This window comes from Scyliorhinus torazame, chromosome 18 (assembly GCF_047496885.1).
Source record: "Scyliorhinus torazame isolate Kashiwa2021f chromosome 18, sScyTor2.1, whole genome shotgun sequence".
NCBI classification, from domain to species: Eukaryota; Metazoa; Chordata; class Chondrichthyes; order Carcharhiniformes; family Scyliorhinidae; genus Scyliorhinus; species Scyliorhinus torazame.
In genome coordinates, this window is record NC_092724.1 from 57,249,371 (window position 1) to 57,267,332 (window position 17,962).

Below are 17,962 nucleotides of genomic sequence, written 5' to 3' on the forward strand. Positions count from 1 at the left end.
GGTTTGCGAGGTCTTTAGCCTGAGTAGGGCTCAGCAAAAACAGTCTGTGCTCCCAACCTGGAGCGACAACCCAATGGAATCCAACGTCCTCCTTGCCAAAACAAGCCGCTGGTGTAGGGGGTCTTCAGCCCGGAGGGGCTCCGAGAACACACTGTCTACCAGATCCACCTGTCCTGGAATAAGATTACCTGATGGGAGAAGGACGGCTTCGTCCTTGCTGAAGGCAGATGTTGATGATTGGGAGAACCGGGCCGGGCAGTTCCTCAGCCCAGGAGGGGTCCAAAGGCCTCTGCTCCCACCTTGGTGTTGAAGTCACTTTCTTCTTGTCCTTCTCTCCTCTCTCCTTCCTTCCCTGACCTCTCCATCCTCCAGGTAGCTCAGCAGCAACCAAGCCTGGGAACAGGCAGCAAACAGAGCAACAGAGAGAGAGCAGCAGCAGCCTCTCTCCACCACATCAACAACCTCACAACTCCAAAGTTTGCACAGGGAGTGCCTGCTTCGGATTGGCCATGCAAAATTGCCCCTTAATTAGAAAAAGACAAAGAATTGTGTATTCTAAATTTATTTTCAAAATTTCCCCAGAGAACATGATTTACTATCTTCACTATAGAGCAGGAGTGAGTTTAAACATGAGCATAAATTGGTGGGGATGACGAGGTTAGAAAGAACATGATACAGTTCTAATTAGGGGGACAGAGGGTGTTCTGTGCACCCACAATCAAGAATCTAGAGGGGTGTGTAGCTTGCCCAATGATCAGTTAAAAGATATCTGAAAGTGGCTGGAAAGGGTTGTGGGAATGGAAAAATAACAGTTGTCATGGCCCATGTCAGAACCATTGATGTAGGATGGAACAGGGAACAAGGTTCCTGGTGACTGAACATCAGGTGCTAAGTTTATTGTACAATATCATTGCGATAGTAATCTTGGATTATTGCATGGGGTTCTAATACTGGGACTGGAAAGATCTGTAAGACTGGAAGGGGTTGCAGCTGAAGCAGGCTGTGATCAAAGCTTCAGTGGAAAGGATCAATAGGACTACACGGGGACTGCAATAGGACTACAATAGCGCAGCACGGTAGCACAAGTGGATAGCACTGTGGCTTCACAGCTCCATGGTCCGAGGTTTGATTCCTGGCTTGGGTCACTGTCTGTGCGGAGCCTGCATGTTCTCCGCGCGACTGCGTGGGTTTCCTCCGGGTGCTCCGGTTTCCTCACACAGTCCAAAGACGTGCAGGTTAGGTGGATTGGCCATGAAAAATTGTCCTTAGTGTCCAAAAAGGTTTGGATGGGTTATTGGGTTACGGGGTTAGGGTGGCAGTGAGGGCTTAAGTGGGTCGGTGCAGACTTGATGGGCCAAATGGCCTCCTTCTGCACTGTATGTTCTATGACTACAGAAAGAATTTCAAAGCAAAAAAGGAGAAAGGTTTGATATAAATGATATTAGAAAGAACAACAACTTAAAAGATAAGAAACAGAACGAATAAGTTCAAAGGTCAGAGCACAAAGATTGATAAAGGTAATAGAAATACTTTGTGTACAGGTAAGGTTCCAGGAATGAAAAACAAGATGCTATACTTTTATAGGAACATATTTGATTTGTTAATTGCATGTGTCAGTCCACTATTTAAGACAAGTGAGAGAGGAAAACGAGCGACTTACGGACCAATTAATCTGACACCTGTTGTTGGGAAATTACTAAGGATATTATTATTTTTAAAAAAATATATATTTATTCAAATTTTTCAACAAATTTTCAACAAACCCCCCCCCCCCCCCCCAACAAGAAGAAAAGAACAAGAACACAGCAATCAGAAATTATACATTGGATTTCCCCCATATACAATAACCCCCCATATAACATTTAAAAACACAAATAGGGAAAAAAACCCGCCTTCACCCAAATGCCACCCCAGCTTGATGAACCCTGCCATGTCATTGATCCAAGCTTCCACACTAGGGGGCTTCGCAACTTTCCATAGTAGCAAAATCCTCCGCCGGGCTACCAGGGATGCAAAGGCCAGAATACCGGCCTCTTTCGCCTCCTGCACTCCCGGCTCGTCCGATACCCCAAATAATGCTAATCCCCAGCTCGGCTTAACCCGGGCGTTCACCACCTTGGACATAGTCCTCGCAAAACCCCTCCAAAACCCATCCAGCGCTGGGCACGACCAGAACATATGGACGTGATTTGCCAGGCTCCCCGAGCACCTCCCACATCTGTCCTCCACCCCAAAGAACCTACTCAACCTCGCCCCTGTCATATGCGCTCTGTGAGTAACTTTGAACTGTATTAGGCTGAGCCTGGCGCAAGAGGAGGAAGAATTAACCCTACTCAGGGCATCAGCCCACAGACCCTCATCTATCTCCTCCCTGAGCTCCTCCTCCCACTTGCCCTTTAACTCCTCCACCGAGGCCTCCTCCTCTTCCTTCAGCTCCTGGTAAATCGCCGAAACCTTGCCTTCTCCAATCCATATACCCGAAATCACCCTGTACTAAGGATATTATTAAGGGTAAGGTGACTAAACAGTTTGAACATTTTGAGCAGATCAGAGAGAGCCAGCATGGATTTTTAAAAAATAAATTTAGTGTATCCAATCCATTTTTTCCAATTAAGGGGCAATTTAGCGTGGTCAATCCTGCACATCTTTGGGTTGTGGGGGGGCGAAACCCACGCAAACACGGGGAGAACATGCAAACTCCACACGGACAGTGACCCAGAGCCGGGATCAAACCTGGGACCTCGGCGCCGTGAGGCAGCAGTGCCAACCACTGCGCCACCGTGCTGCCCGAGAGCAGGGTACTTTCTAAATGGTGAAAAATTCAAAATAGTCCAATGATATTTGGGGAGTGGGGGGGGTGGGGGAGAGGGTGGGGTTCAGGCATTAAGATGTCAAGAACAGGTACATAAAATAATCAAACAGGCTAATGGAATACTGACCGTTATATCTTGAGGACTAGATTATATAATAAGAAGTCTTACAACACCAGGTTAAAGTCCAACAGGTTTGTTTCAAGTCATTAGCTCAGGAGATGAAGGAGCAGCGTTCCGAAAGCTAGTGATTCGAAAAAAAACTGTTGGACTTTAACCTGGTGTTGTAAGACTTCTTACTGTGCCTCTCCCAGTCCAACGCCGGCATCTCCACATCATAGATTATACAATGAAGTAGTAGCTATGTTTCAACTATTCAAAACCCCAGTGAGACCACACCTGGAATATTGAGAACTGTTCTGAGTGCCAAATCCCTGAAACAGTACATTGCCCTTGGAGGGTGTCCTACATCTTTTTACCGGAATGATACCTGGACTCTAAGGGTCCAGAATGACAAATTTGGGTTGTATTCCTGGAATGTAATAATAATAATCTTTATTATTGTCACAAGTAGGCTTACATTAATACCGTGAAGCTACTGTGAAGATCACCTAGCCGCACCAGTTCAGGTGCACAGAAAGAGAATTCAGAATGTCCAATTCACCTAACAGCATGTCTTTCAGGACATGTGGGAAGAAACCGGAGCACTCGGAGGAAACCCACGCAGACACAGGGAAAACGTGCAGAGAGCGACCCAAGCGGGAATCGAACCTGGGACCATGCGCCATAAAGCAATAGTGCTAACCACTGTGCTACCGTGCTGCCCATGTAGAAGGCTATTGGGTAATTTAATTGAAATTTTCAAGGTGTGAAGGGGAACAGATAGGGTAAGTACAGCTGGAGAAACTATTTGTCGGTTGGGGAGTCGAGAATTAGCAATCATGACCTAAAAGATGAATGCCGGGGGCGGGATTCTCCACCCCCACGCCGAAGTGGCCACGCCGTCGTGAACGCCGTCGAGGTTCACGACGGCGCCGAACGGCCCCGGTCCCGACCGATTCTGGCCCTGACAATGGGCCAGTATCGGGGCCGCGTCATCTACCCGTGCCAGGCCTTGTCGCCCGCGTAAAAGCGGCGCAGCAGAGATGACGCGGCGGGCACCGCATAACGGACGTCATCCGCGCATGCGTGGTTGCCGTCCGCTCTAAGTCCGCCCCGCAAGAAGATGGCGGATGGATTCCTGAGGGACCGCGGAAGGAAGGAGGTCCTCCTTCAGAGAGGTGGGCACTGATCGCGGGCCACCCCACATTTAAGGTACCCCCCGGTGCAGGATCTGCCCTCGCCCCCCCACAGGCCGCCCCCCCCCAGCGTTCACGCACCGCTCACGACTGTAGCGACCAGGTGTGGACGGCGCTGGGGGGGAACCCGCCGTTTTGGCCTGGCCGCTCGGCCCATCCGGGCCTCAGAATAGCGGGGGTGCCGGAGAATCGCCATTTTCGGTGTCTCCGGCGATTCTCCGGCCTGCAGCCCGCGAAACTCGACCGGGCCATTCCCGCCGCTTGGGAGAATCGCGGGAGGGCGTCGGACCAGCGTCCCCGGAAATCTTGGCGGCCCAGGCGATTCTCCCAACCGGCGTGGGAGTGGAGAATCGCGCCCCAGATCTTTTAGGGATGAAATTAGGAAATATTTAGACACACGAAGGGTGGGAGAAGTTTGGATGTCTTTTTCACAAATGGCAATTAAAAAATATTATTTCATGGCATGTGAGTGTCGCTGGCAAGGCCAGCGTTTGTCGCCCATCTCTAATTGTCCTTCAACTGAGTGGCTTTCTATAGGTTATTTCAAAGCGCAGTTGAGTTAACCTCATTGCTGTGAATCTAGAATCACATTTAGGCCAGACCAGGTAAGGACAGCAGATTTCCTTCCCTAAAAGACATTTGTGAACCACAAGGGGTTTTACAGCAATTGATGGTGGTTCCATAGTTACCGACACTGAGACTAACTTTCAGTTCCAGGCTTTTAATTAATTTGAATTTAAATTCCATCAGCTACCATGGTGAGATTGGAATCCATATCCCCAGAACATTTGCCTACACCTCTGATTTGCTAGTCCAGTGACATTACCATTACCCCACCATCTCCCCTATTGACGCAAGATGAATTGTCATTTTTAAACCTGAGATCGATAGACTTTTGTTATCCAGAGGTATTAAGGGATCTGGGGCTCAGACGGACGCGTGAAGTTAGGTGAACACAGTTGAACTACAATCTCATTGATTGGAAGCGGAACACATTTGAGGGGTTAAATGCTATGCTCCTGTTCCCTTGTTCCATTCTGTATGTTATATTGCTCGTTACAACGGCAACAATAATTATGATAAATCAACAGGTATGATAAAAACACCATCAGGATGTATGGACTGGGCAGGGGGAACTGTAACTCAAACAAGGAAGAAAGAAACTTGCATTTATATTCTCACATCCCAAAAAGCTTTTCAGCCAGTTAAAGATGTTTTGAAGTACAGTAACTGTGTGATGTAAGAAACGCAGAAGCCAAATAGATTGTACTAAAATCAGGGAAAGCAAAGTGCTGTCATGATAGTAAATGATTTTAATTTTCAGATAGATTGGGAGGAGCATAACAAGACATAAAGGCAAAGGTTTCTCGAGTGTTTTCTTGAGTGTTTTCCCAGCCCTGCAGAGGCAGCTTTGGAAATGGGGGAGGGTAGAGAGGCTAATTTGATTGACTTGGTGTCAGGCCAACACCATGACTTGATCCTGCTGGTGTACATTTCCTTGATCCTGCCTGTGTATATTTCCTTGATACTGCCTATGTACATTTCCTTGATACATTGCGCTGGTCAAGGAGACACAGCCTGAGTGAGTGAGACGCAGACAGAGTGAGAGTTTGGTAATTTGGTGCAGTGAGGTAATTCGGTGAAGAGTGGAAGAAGGTGCTTTTTCCCGACTGTTTTGTTCTCTCTCTTCCTTCGGGCCTAATTTTGGGAGCCGTTCGGAGGAGTAGGAGCAGTCTCTGTGAGTAACGTAACTTCCTGTTTTCCAGTTTTCTCCCCCCAAAAGTGACGTCAGAGGGAAGCTGTGATCTGATTGGTTGATAGCAAATCTGCCCCAAATTTAAAAAAAAACACAGCTAAACTCGTAAACTTAAATTAAACTAATTAATTAATTAGTGATGGCTGGTCAGGTGATGTGCTTGAGCTGCTTGATGTGGGAGCTGGCAGATCCCATTGCGAGCTGCAGTGACCACATCTGCAGTAAGTGTTGGCTGCTCGAAGAGCTCCGGCTCAGAGTTGATGAGCTGGAGTCTGAGCTTCAAACACTGAGGCACATCCGGGAGGGGGAGACTTACCTGGACACTGTGTTTCAGGAGGCAGTCACACCTGTCAGAGTAAGTAGTTTAAATCCTGCCAGTGGCCAGGGACAGCAGGGTGTGACTGCAAGTCAGGCAGGTAAAGGGAACCAGCAGTCAGGAACTCAGGAGCCTCAGCCCTTGACCCTGTCCAACAGGTATGAGGCACTTGCTCCCTGTGTGGATGGCAAACAGGGCTGCAGGAAGGATGAGTCAGCTGACCAAGGCACCATGGTTCAGCAGGCCATTCAAGGGGAGGGAGTAAATAGGCAAGTTGTAGTTGTAGGGGATTCTATGAAATGAAATGAAAATGAAATGAAATGAAAATCGCTTATTGTCACAAGTAGGCTTCAAATGAAGTGACTGTGAAAAGCCCCTAGTCGCCACATTCCAGCGCCTGTTCGGGGAGGCTGTTACGGGAATATTATCAGGGGGATAGATAGTATCCTTTGTGAGCAGGATAAAGAGTCCCGCATGGTATGTTGCCTGCCCGGTGCTAGGGTGCGGGACATCTCTGACCGGCTTGAAAGGATACTGGAGAGGGAGGGGGAGGATCCAGTTGTTGTGGTGCATGTTGGTACCAACAACATAGGCAAGTCTAGAAAGGAGGACCTGTTTAGAGATTATAAAGAGCTAGGATTCAAATTAAAAAACAGGTCCTCAAGGGTCATAATCTCCGGATTACTGCCCGAGCCACGTGCAAATTGGCATAGGGAGGCAAGAATAAGGGAAGTTAACACGTGGCTGAAAGAGTGGTGTGGGAAAGAGGGGTTCCTTTTCATGGGACACTGGCATCAGTTTTGGGACAGGGGGGACCTATACCATTGGGATGGTCTCCACCTGAACCGAGCTGGGACCAGTGTTCTGGCGAAAAGAGTAAATAGGGTGGTCAATAGGACTTTAAACTAGAGATTGGGGGGGGGAAGGGAAAGTCAGGGAACCAAGAGGTGAAGTAATCAGTGGGAAGCGTAGCTGCTTAGGTATACAAAAAAGCACGAAAAGACAAAACTCAGGAGAGGTTACGATAGTCCCCATCCCACAAAATATGACACAGTGTTTGGAAAGGCTCAGTAAACCAAGGTCCACCACACTAAGAAAACAAAAAGGCACGATCAATAGAGAATTAAAGGTGCTATATTTAAATGCGCACAGTGTACGGAACAAGGTAGATGAGCTTGTGGCCCAGATTGTGACTGGCAGGTATGATGTGGTAGGTATCACAGAGACGTGTTTGCAGGGGGTTCAGGACTGGCATTTAAACATCCAGGGATTCACAACCTATTGAAAAGACAGAGAGGTGGGCAGAGGGGGCGGGGTTGCCTTGTTAATTAGGAATGAAATTAAATCAATAGCACTAAACGACATAGGGTCAGATGATGTGGAGTCTGTGTGGGTAGAGTTGAGGAACCACAAAGGCAAAAAAAAACATAATGGGAGTTATGTACAGGCCTCCTAACAGTGGTCAGGACCAGGGGCACAAAATGCACCACGAAATAGAAAGTGCATGTCAGAAAGACAAGGTCACAGTGATCATGGGGGACTTCAATATGCAGGTGGACTGGGTAAATAATGCTGCCAGTGGACCCAAGGAAAGGGAATTCATTGAACGTTTACAGGAATGCTTTTTGGAACAGCTTGTGATGGAGCCCACGAGGGGACAGGCCATTCTGGACTTAGTGTTATGTAATGAGTCAGACTTGATTAAAGATCTTAAAGTAAGGGAACACTTAGGAGGCAGTGATCAGAATATGGTAGAATTCAATCTCCAATTTGAAAGAAAGAAGGTAGAATCAGATGTAAAGGTGTTACAGTTAAATAAAGGTAACTACAGGGGCATGAGGGAGGAACTGACGGAAATCGACTGTGAGCGGAGCCTAGTGGGAAAGACAGTAGAACAGCAATGGCAGGAGTTTCTGGGAGTAATTGAGGACACAGTACAGAGGTTCATCCCAAAGAAAAGAAAGGTTATCAGAGGGGGTATTAGGCAGCCATGGCTGACAAAGGAAGTTAGGAAATGCATCAAAGCAAAAGAGAAAGCCTATAATGTGGCAAAGAGTAGTGGGAAGTCAGAAGATTGGGAAGGCTTCAAAAACAAACAGAGGATAACAAAGAGAGAAATAAGGAAAGAGAGGATCAATTATGAAGGTAGGCTAGCCAGTAACATTAGGAATGATAGTAAAAATTTATTTAAATACATTAAAAACAAACGGGAGGCAAAAGTAGACATTGGGCCGCTCCAAAATGACGCTGGTAATCTAGTGATGGGAGACAAGGAAATAGCTGAGGAACTAAATAAGTACTTTGCGTCAGTCTTCACAGTAGAAGACATGAGTAATATCCCAACAATTCAGGAGAGTCAGGGGGCAGAGTTGAATATGGTAGCCATCACAAAGGAGAAAGTGCTAGAGAAACTAAGAGGTCTAAAAATTGATAAATCTCTGGGCCCAGATGGGCTACATCCTAGAGTTCTAAAGGAGATACCTGAAGAAATAGTGGAGGCGTTAGTTATGATCTTTCAAAAGTCACTGGAGTCAGGGAAAGTCCCAGAGGATTAGAAAATCGCTGTTGTAACCCCCCTGTTCAAGAAGGGAACAAGGAAAAAGATGGAAAATTATAGGCCAATTAGCCTAACCTCGGTTGTTGGCAAGATTCTAGAATCCATTGTTAAGGATGAGATTTCTAAATTCTTGGAAGTGCAGGGTCAGATTAGGACAAGTCAGCATGGATTTAGTAAGGGGAGGTCGTGCCTGACAAACCTGTTAGAGTTCTTTGAAGAGATAACAAATAGGTTAGACCAAGGAGAGCCAATGGATGTTATCTATCTTGACTTCCAAAAGGCCTTTGATAAGGTGCCTCACGGGAGACTGCTGAGTAAAATAAGGGCCCATGGTATTCGAGGCAAGGTACTAACATGGATTGACGATTGGCTGTCAGGCAGAAGGCTGAGAGTTGGGATAAAAGGTTCTTTTTCGGAATGGCAACCGGTGACGAGTGGTGTCCCGCAGGGTTCAGTGTTGGGGGCACAGCTGTTCTCTTTATATATTAACGATCTGGATGACGGGACTGGGGGCATTCTGGCTAAGTTTGCCGATGATACAAAGATAGGCGGAGGGGCAGATAGTATGGAGGAGGTGGGGAGGCTGCAGAAAGATTTAGACAGTTTAAGAGAGTGGTCCAAGAAATGGCTGATGAAATTCAACGTGGGAAAGCGCAAGGTCTTGTACTTTGGAAAAAAGAATAGAGGCATGGACTATTTTCTAAACGTTGACAAAATTCATAATGTTGAAGTGCAAAGGGACTTGGGAGTCCTAGTCCAGGATTCTCTAAAGGTAAACTTGCAAGTTGAGTCCGTAATTAAGAAAGCAAATGCAATGTTGTCATTTATCTCAAGAGGCTTGGAATATAAAAGCAGGGATGTACTTCTGAAGCTTTATAAAGCATTAGTTAGGCCCCATTTAGAATACTGTGAGCAATTTTGGGCCCCACACCTCAGGAAGGACATACTGGCACTGGAGCGGGTCCAGCGGAGATTCACACGGATGATCCCAGGAATGGTAGGCCTAACATACGATGAACGTCTGAGAATTTTGGGATTATATTCATGGGAGTTTAGGAGGTTGAGGGGAGATCTAATAGAAACTTACAAGATAATGAATGGCTTAGATAGGGTGGACGTAGGGAAGTTGTTTCCATTAGCAGGGGAGACTAGGACCCGGGGGCACAGCCTTAGAATAAAAGGGGGTCACTTTAGAACAGAGATGAGGAGAAATTTCTTCGGCCAGAGAGTGGCGGGTCTGTGGAATTCATTGCCACAGAGGGCGGTGGAGGCCGGGACGTTGAGTGTCTTTAAGACAGAAGTTGATAAATTCTTGATTTCTCGAGGAATTAAGGGCTATGGAGAGAGAGCGGGTAAATGGAGTTGAAATCAGCCATGATTGAATGGTGGAGTGGACTCGATGGGCCGAATGGCCTTACTTCCGCTCCTATGTCTTATGGTCTTATGATACAGCCTGTGTACATTTCCTTGATCCTGCCTGTGTACATTTCCTTGATACAGCCTCGATACAGCCTGTGTACATTTCCTTGATTCAGCCTATGTACGTTTCCTTGATACAGCCTATGTACATTTCCTTGATACAGCCTGTGTACATTTCCTTGATACAGCCTGTGTACATTTCCTTGATACAGCCTATGTACATTTCCTTGATACAGCCTGTGTACATTTCCTTGATCATGCCTGTGTACATTTCCTTGATACTACCTGCGAACATTTCCTTGATCCTGCCTGTGTACATTTCCTGAAGAAAGGATCTCAGCAGTGACACCTACACCTGCCTGTCAGCAGTGGGTAATCAATTGGGGCGGTTAATGGGGGAATTTTGGAATTGGATTTCCAGGTTTTCTAATGATACATGGGCTGGGAGGCTGCGTAAGGAACCCTGAAATTGCACAGAGGCGGCTTCACAGTGGGAGGTTCAAACCATGAACGATGTGAGAACTTTTATCAAGTTGCATTAAATTGCAGTGTCCTGGTCTCCCCTAGCAGAAGACATGCCATTGCAGCCATTCCACAGAGACTGAGGTCTCAACTAATGTAGTTGTTTCTGCAATGGCAACTGCTGCCCTCCTACAGATGGCACCTCCATGGTGCCACTGATGCATCTATTGCTCTCCCTGTGCAACACCCACACCTTGAAGGGCAGCACGGTAGCACAAGTGGATAGCACTGTGGCTTCACAGCGCCAGGGTCCCAGGTTCGATTCCCCGCTGGGTCACTGTCTGTGCGGAGTCTGCACGTTCTCCCCATGTCTGCGTGGGTTTCCTCTGGGTGCTCCGGTTTCCTCCCACAGTCCAAAGACGTGCAGGTTAGGTGGATTGGCCATGATAAATTGCCCTTAGTGACCAAAAAGGTTAGGAGGGGTTATTGGGTTACGGGTATAGGGTGGAAGTGAGGGCTTAAGTGGGTCGGTGCAGACTTGATGGGCCGAATGGCCTCCTTCTGCACTGTATGTTCTATGTTCTATGTTCTAAAGGTGACTGATGGTCCTAACCACAAGTTCTGCTGAACAGACCATCTGATATTGGAACCTAGCTGCCATCCCTAACTGGACGGGGCTTCCAGAGACAACCTTTAGGCGTCCAACATCCTGCCATGTTTATTTTTGGGTTGCCGAGCTGGGATTGAGACTAATGTCGGGATCACAATTGACCAGGGAAAATTCAGCACCATGTGTTAGAATCAACAAGTAAAAAAGTTGCAGAAGCAGAGGATTGTTACATTTGGCCCATCGTGTCTGCACCGTCTCTCCGAATGAGCACCATTCTCCCATAACCTTTTCAAATATCAGTCCAGTTCCCTTTTGATTGCCTCGATTTAACCTGCTTTTCCATACTCTCAGGCAGTGCACTCCAGTCATAGTCAATCTCTGCTCTATTAATAATGTTGGTGAACCACAAGCCTTCCCTTCTATCGATCAAATGACACAACCAGTTAGATCTTCAAAAGATGGTTTATTTCCATACACAAGAGTTATCTCGACATGCAAACACAATATCTACTACGAGTTAAACTACACCTATCAGCTACAATCACCTATACTTAACTTCAGGGCGACCGGCACTGTGCAAATGGATAAGGCCTTTATCTGGATTTCACTTGGCTGGTTCGAAGAAAGTGGCTCTGTCTCTGCTGGGCTCATCTGTCAGGTAGCAATTGTTGGTCTTGAACTTGGCTGGCTGTCCCTGCTACAATTGGGTTGGCACAGGCCGGGTCCAAAAGAGACAGAACACATGGCTGTGCTCGCTCTTATCCCTCTGGGATTTTGCGCTCTTTGGGGCGATCCTTAACCTTGGACCCAATAGTTTGACAGGGCTCTGGTCACTGTCTTCGATTTCTGCCAATAATGGGGCGTGTGTCTTGGAGGCTGGGCGGGTCCTTAGTAGTCATTGACCTTGGCAGTTGGGCTTTCTGAGTAAAGGGAGTGGCGCCAATCAGTCGGTGGCTGTACCGACTGCTTGATTGGAGTTCTATTGTCCTGGGAAAATGGGCCATTAAAATGCAAACGAGCGGGGGTTTCGATCAGGTCTGGTTACCTGTGTTTCAGATACACATAGGCTCTGTATCTGTCTGAGTCCTGAGTTGGCCATAATTCCCATGGTCCTTTGCAGGTGGCCATCTTAGATGGCTACATCTCTGATGAGTAATGAACCAGAATCAGTTAAAATGACAGTAATGGAACATCATGTGAAAAATGATCATAATGTCGCTGCACAATGGAGTAATTGGTTAGCACTGCTGTATCACCATGCTGTGGACCTAGGTTCGATCCCGGCTCTGGGTAACTGTCCATGTAGAGTTTGCACATTCTCCCAATGTCTGCGTGGGCCTCACGCCCACAACCCAAAGATGTGCAGGGTAGGCGGATTGGCCAGGCTAAATTGCCCCTTAATTGGAAAATAAAAGAATTGGGTACTCTAAATTTATTTAAAAAAAGAAAAACCATAATCTGAAACAAAGATTCTTTTTCCTTTCACTTATGATTTTTTACCCCTTTGTATCTATCTGTCCTGTGTGTGTAGAGGGTGGGGCATACTAAAGTGGGGGTTAGGAATTAGTGAATAGTTAATCAGTTGTTTTTGCTGCATTTTTCGTTATAAATAATATAAATAAATAGTGATTGTGTTTAAACTTACAAACCTGGAAACTGTAATTATTGGGTAGCCAAGGGCCAAAGACTTTTAGGCATTTTTATAAGAATTATTGGTTAATTCACTTATGTTGTGGGGCTGGAATCGACCACGCACTTGCCCAGGGTGTTGTAATATAACCTATCCATATCCCTTTGTAGCCTTGTGTCCTCTTCTTGGGCGGGATTCTCTGACCCCCCGCCGGGTCGGAGAATCGCCGGGGGGCGGCGTGAATCTCGCCCCCGCCGGCCGCAGAATTCTCCGGCACCGGAGATTCGGCAGGGGGTGGGAATCGCGCCGCGCCGGTCGGTGGGCCTCCCCCGCCCCCGGCGATTCTCCGGCCCACGATGGGCCGAAATCCGGCTGCTGTTATGCCGGTCCCGCCGGCGTGAATTAAACCAGGTCCCTTACCGGTGGGACCTGGCGGCGCGGGCGCGCTCCGGGGTCCTGGGGGGGGGGCGTGGGGCGGTCTGGCCCCGGGGGGTGCACCCATGGTGGCCTGGCCTGCGATCGGCGGCCACCGATCCGCGGGCGGGCCTGTGCCGTGGGGGTACTCTTTTCCTACACGCAGCCGTCAGCCTCCGCCATGGCTGACGCGTAGGAGACCCCGCCCCCTGCGCAAGCACGGGGATGACGTCAGCCGTCATTGACTCTCACGCGCATGCGCGGACTGCCGCTGGCCAGCGGAGTCCCTTCGGCCTCGGCTGGCGTGGCGCCAAAGGCCATCCACACCAGCCGGCGGGGTGCCAACCACTCCGGCGCAGGCCTAGCCCCTCAAGGTACGGGCTTGGCCGGGTAGGGGAGAATCCCGCCCCATGTTTTCTATCCTACCTTCTATCTTTGTATCACCAGCAAATTTAGCAACCATACTTTGGTTCCTTCATTCAAGTCACTTGTCTAAATTGTAAAAACGTAGGACCACAGCACTGATCTTTGTGGCACGTCATTCATCGTATCCAGCCAACAGGAAAATGATCCATTTATGCCTAGCCTGTGTTTCCTACTTGCTCGTCATCTATCCGTGCAAATATGTTATCGCCTAGACAATGAGCTTTTATTTTTCACAATAACCTTTGATGTGGAACCTTATGCCACCCATCTTTGTGCAATAATAGAGTCATATGCTTTTTCTTTAAATTTAATATTATCTTTCATTTTTTAAATTTACCATGGATGGTGGACCCTTCCCTTGGTCTTTTTCTTTCTCATTGATATGCTGGCCTAACCAATGACTCCCACATCCCGTAAATTAATTTTAAAAAGTATCCCATGTATTCTGAAATATCCCTGTAAATGTCTGCCACTGCATCTCTAATGCCCTATCCTTTAACCTAACTTGGTAGTTCACTTAAGAGCATGTGTTTTCATGCTCTTATAATGGTCCTTATTTAAGTTTAAAATACTAGTCTTGAACCCACTCTTCTCTCCTTCAAACTCAATGTAAAATTCAATCATATTATAATCACTGCTACCCAGGGTGGCACTCTTTGAATGACACATTCGCTCTAATTTTATGTACACTATGCCAATTTGCATGTGGCTAGGTTTTGAGGTTCTGATGTTTAATTTAGTGCGTAGCTCCTCATACTCTCTATGCAGAACTTCTTTCTTCGTTCTACCCATGCCATTGGTACTGAAATGGACCACAGCAACAGGATCCTCCCACTCTCATTGCAAGTTCCTTTCCAGCCGGAGCAGATGTCCTGAACGCTGACACCAGGCAGGCAACACAGCTGTCTGGACTCTCACCCTTTGCTGCAGAGAACGGTGTCAATCCCTCTCATTATACTGTCCGCTGCTACCATTACATTTCTTTTTTTCTCCCCCCCCCCCTCCCCTACTTGAATGGCTACTGCACAATAGGGCCATGGTCAATTTGCTCATCCATCCTGCAACTCCCATCCTCAGCCAAACAAGTTGAGAGAACCTCAAATGTGTTGGACACACGCACTCCTGCACCTGCTCCCTGATCCCTCTACCTGCTTCGCTCACAGTCCCACACTCCTGTGCCTGATCACTGACCAAATCAGAGGACCCTCTGCTAGGTGCTGTGTCTGTGTCCTAGTACAAAGCATCCAGATAACTTTCCCCTCCCTGATGTGTCACAGTGTCTGCAGTTCTGCCTCCAGCTCAGTAACTCTTGATCTCCTCGAGCTACAAACGTGTTTTCCCAAAATCACACAGGCATCCAGGAGGTCCCACAGCCTTGACACATCATCTGACCTACCATCCTTAATGTGTTTGAATTAATTGCTTAATATATTCTTCACTTCTTTCATTTCAGGTGGACTGTAGTTGCAGCTGAAGCCTGGGCGTTGGGGAGGGCCTGCAAGCCTGCCTGGAGCAGCTGCCTGGAATGTGTCACTGAAAGGCCAACCCTGGGCAGCTACACTGCTCCTCAACAGCTCCAAGGACCCAGAGGCCACTGGAAAATTCCAATCGGCTTCTGTCAATTAACCTGTAATTAGTTGAGTCGGCTACGTCATGCCTACAGGCAAGAAGCCCTGTCGCTCATCCATTCCCCTTTGGAGAATGGCCTGGGAGTGAGAGAATCAACACAGTGAAATTCCGCACTTGCTTCCCTCTGTGCCCACCCCCATGCAGCAGAACCTAAAAGCTCAACCAGAGGTTTAAGGGAGGAATTAACAAATTAAAGTTTCAAACCTCAGCAAGGCAAATTTCAATGGGATGAGACATGAAGTGACCACAGTAAACTGAGCTGAACCGATAAGGAGTAAATCGAATGAGCAAACCACAGAGTTGGAAGAATTCAAAGAAGTATTTGGTACAATCCAAAACGAGTACATACCCTAAAAGGCAAAGTTCCATATGTGCAGTTGAACAGCTACGGTTAACAAATTAGGTCAGAGACAATATCAACTGAAAGGAAAATGCTTACAGGAAAGGCAGGAAAAAAAATCAAAATGCAGCAGACAAGGAGAGCTATAAAAGACAATGAAGGGATCTAAAGGAAATATTAGGAGGTCCAAAAAAGATTGAGAAAACTTGCACAGCATTAGAAAGCTGACAGTAAATTTTTAATGAATATATTAAGAAAAGGAGCATGATAATTGGGAACATGGGCAATTAAATTAAGGCGCAGGTGACATTGTAATCAATAATAAGGGAACGGTAGATTTGTTGAATGAGTGCTTTGTGGGTTTTTTTCAAAGTAAGGATAAATGAACATAGAATGATTGTCAGTAATTGACAAATAGCGTTGACGACGGCCATGCCATTCCGCACAAAGTGCATGACATATGTCAGCCTTTAACATTATCATAGGACTGTATTTTCCATTTTAGTGCTGTGTGCTGTGGCGCATGATTCTGGCGATGCCCTTCCCGCTGACCACAAAGGCAGGAACTCACACCCGATTCTGTGCTTGAAACTGCATTACTTAGACACAGGCGACTATCTCACCAAATTACCTGGTGGTTTGGCAGCAGACTCGTCCGCCTGCCGTCAGCTTGTGGGTTCGAAGGCCCCGATGGAATATTTAACCACCAGTCCAGCACACTGATACCACTCTTTGCAGCCAACCTGTCATCAGGAGACGTAATTTCTATTTCCAAACAGGACGAAGGACAACAGTGACCCTCCCAAACCACACCACCCTCAACTTCCGAGTGTCGGTGCAAACCATTCCTAATATGGCCACACTATGACTTCCTCATTGTACCCCTTGTGGTTTGTCCCCCCCCTTGCTCTTGCATAGTCCTCTTTCCCCATTTCCCCCTTGTTTTTGTCCTGTTGAATCGCACCCCACGTTACATTACACCACCATCTTCTCCAAACCAATACAAAACCATAGATCATGGCTCAGGGGCCCAAAATTTTTTATATGTTGTAAAAACATTCCAAGAATTTGGGTGTCTAGGCCTGAATTTCGACCTTTCTCTGGTGGAGCCAAATTGCACCTTTTAGAAGGTTAGTATGACTCATCTCATTGGGTGTAATAGCCACAACCATACACCAAACCCCACAGAGAGGAGCAGGACTCATATTAAATATGTCTGTTCTCCTGGCCCTACCCCTCCACATCAATGGCTTAGAACCAACAGCGATGAGCTGGTAAAATGGTCTCATGTGGAGAGGAGGCGGGAGATGGTTGGGCCAGGATTGGTGCTGTCAAAGTGGCACAGCAAGGGGGAGGCTGCAAAAGATGGAGAGGCAAAATTATTATCATTGATTCCAAATCACTGACAGCAGCCAGCTGTTCCAATACATCTACAATACGGACATACCCGATGATGTGGGAAATTACCCAAGTATCTCCTGCCCAATTTAGTGTGGTCAATCCACCTACCCGGCACATCTTTGGGTGTGGGGGCGAAACCCATGCAGAAACGGGGAGAATGTGCAAACTCCACACGGACAGTGACCCGGAGCCGGGATCGAACCTGGGACCTCGGCGCTGTGAGGCAGCAGGGCTAACCCACTGCGCCACCATGCTGGCCTTCCCGTGTTCAAATTTACCAGGACATTGGGGCGGAACTGGCAAAGCGACAAGCTGGATTCAACAAGGCCAAGGCGGAGCTTTACAAAAAAGAGGTGCGATTCGGAATGGTGCTCTCAGCCCGACTGTGGGTCCCGTTTAAAAACAATGTCCATTACTTTAATATGCCGGAGGAGGCAAATGACTTTGTGAGGCGGAGCGGACTAGGAGAGATTTGATTGTGGTTATGGAATGTTTTTTTGGCGTTTTTCCATCCTAGATGCCATCCGAGATGCCAAGAGAGAATATCAGACCAAGCTAGCGTCACAGACCAGCATTACAGACTCTCGCCGATTATGGCAAGGCCTAAACAACATAACGGGCTACAAAGCGAAGCTGAGCAGTATCTTCAGCAGCAGCGCACCACTCCCCAGTGAACTCAATGCATTCTATGTTCGGTTTGAGCAGGAAACCAATGATCTGCTGTTGAGTGCCGAGCAGCCTATAACACATCCATACCCACCATCACAGCTTCCGAAGTCAGATCGGCTTTCCTGAAAGTGAACCCTCGGAAGGCGACGGGTCCGGACAGGATCCCTGGTCGTGCACTAGGAGCCCGCGCGGACCAGTTGGCAGATGTGTTTGCGTACATCTTCA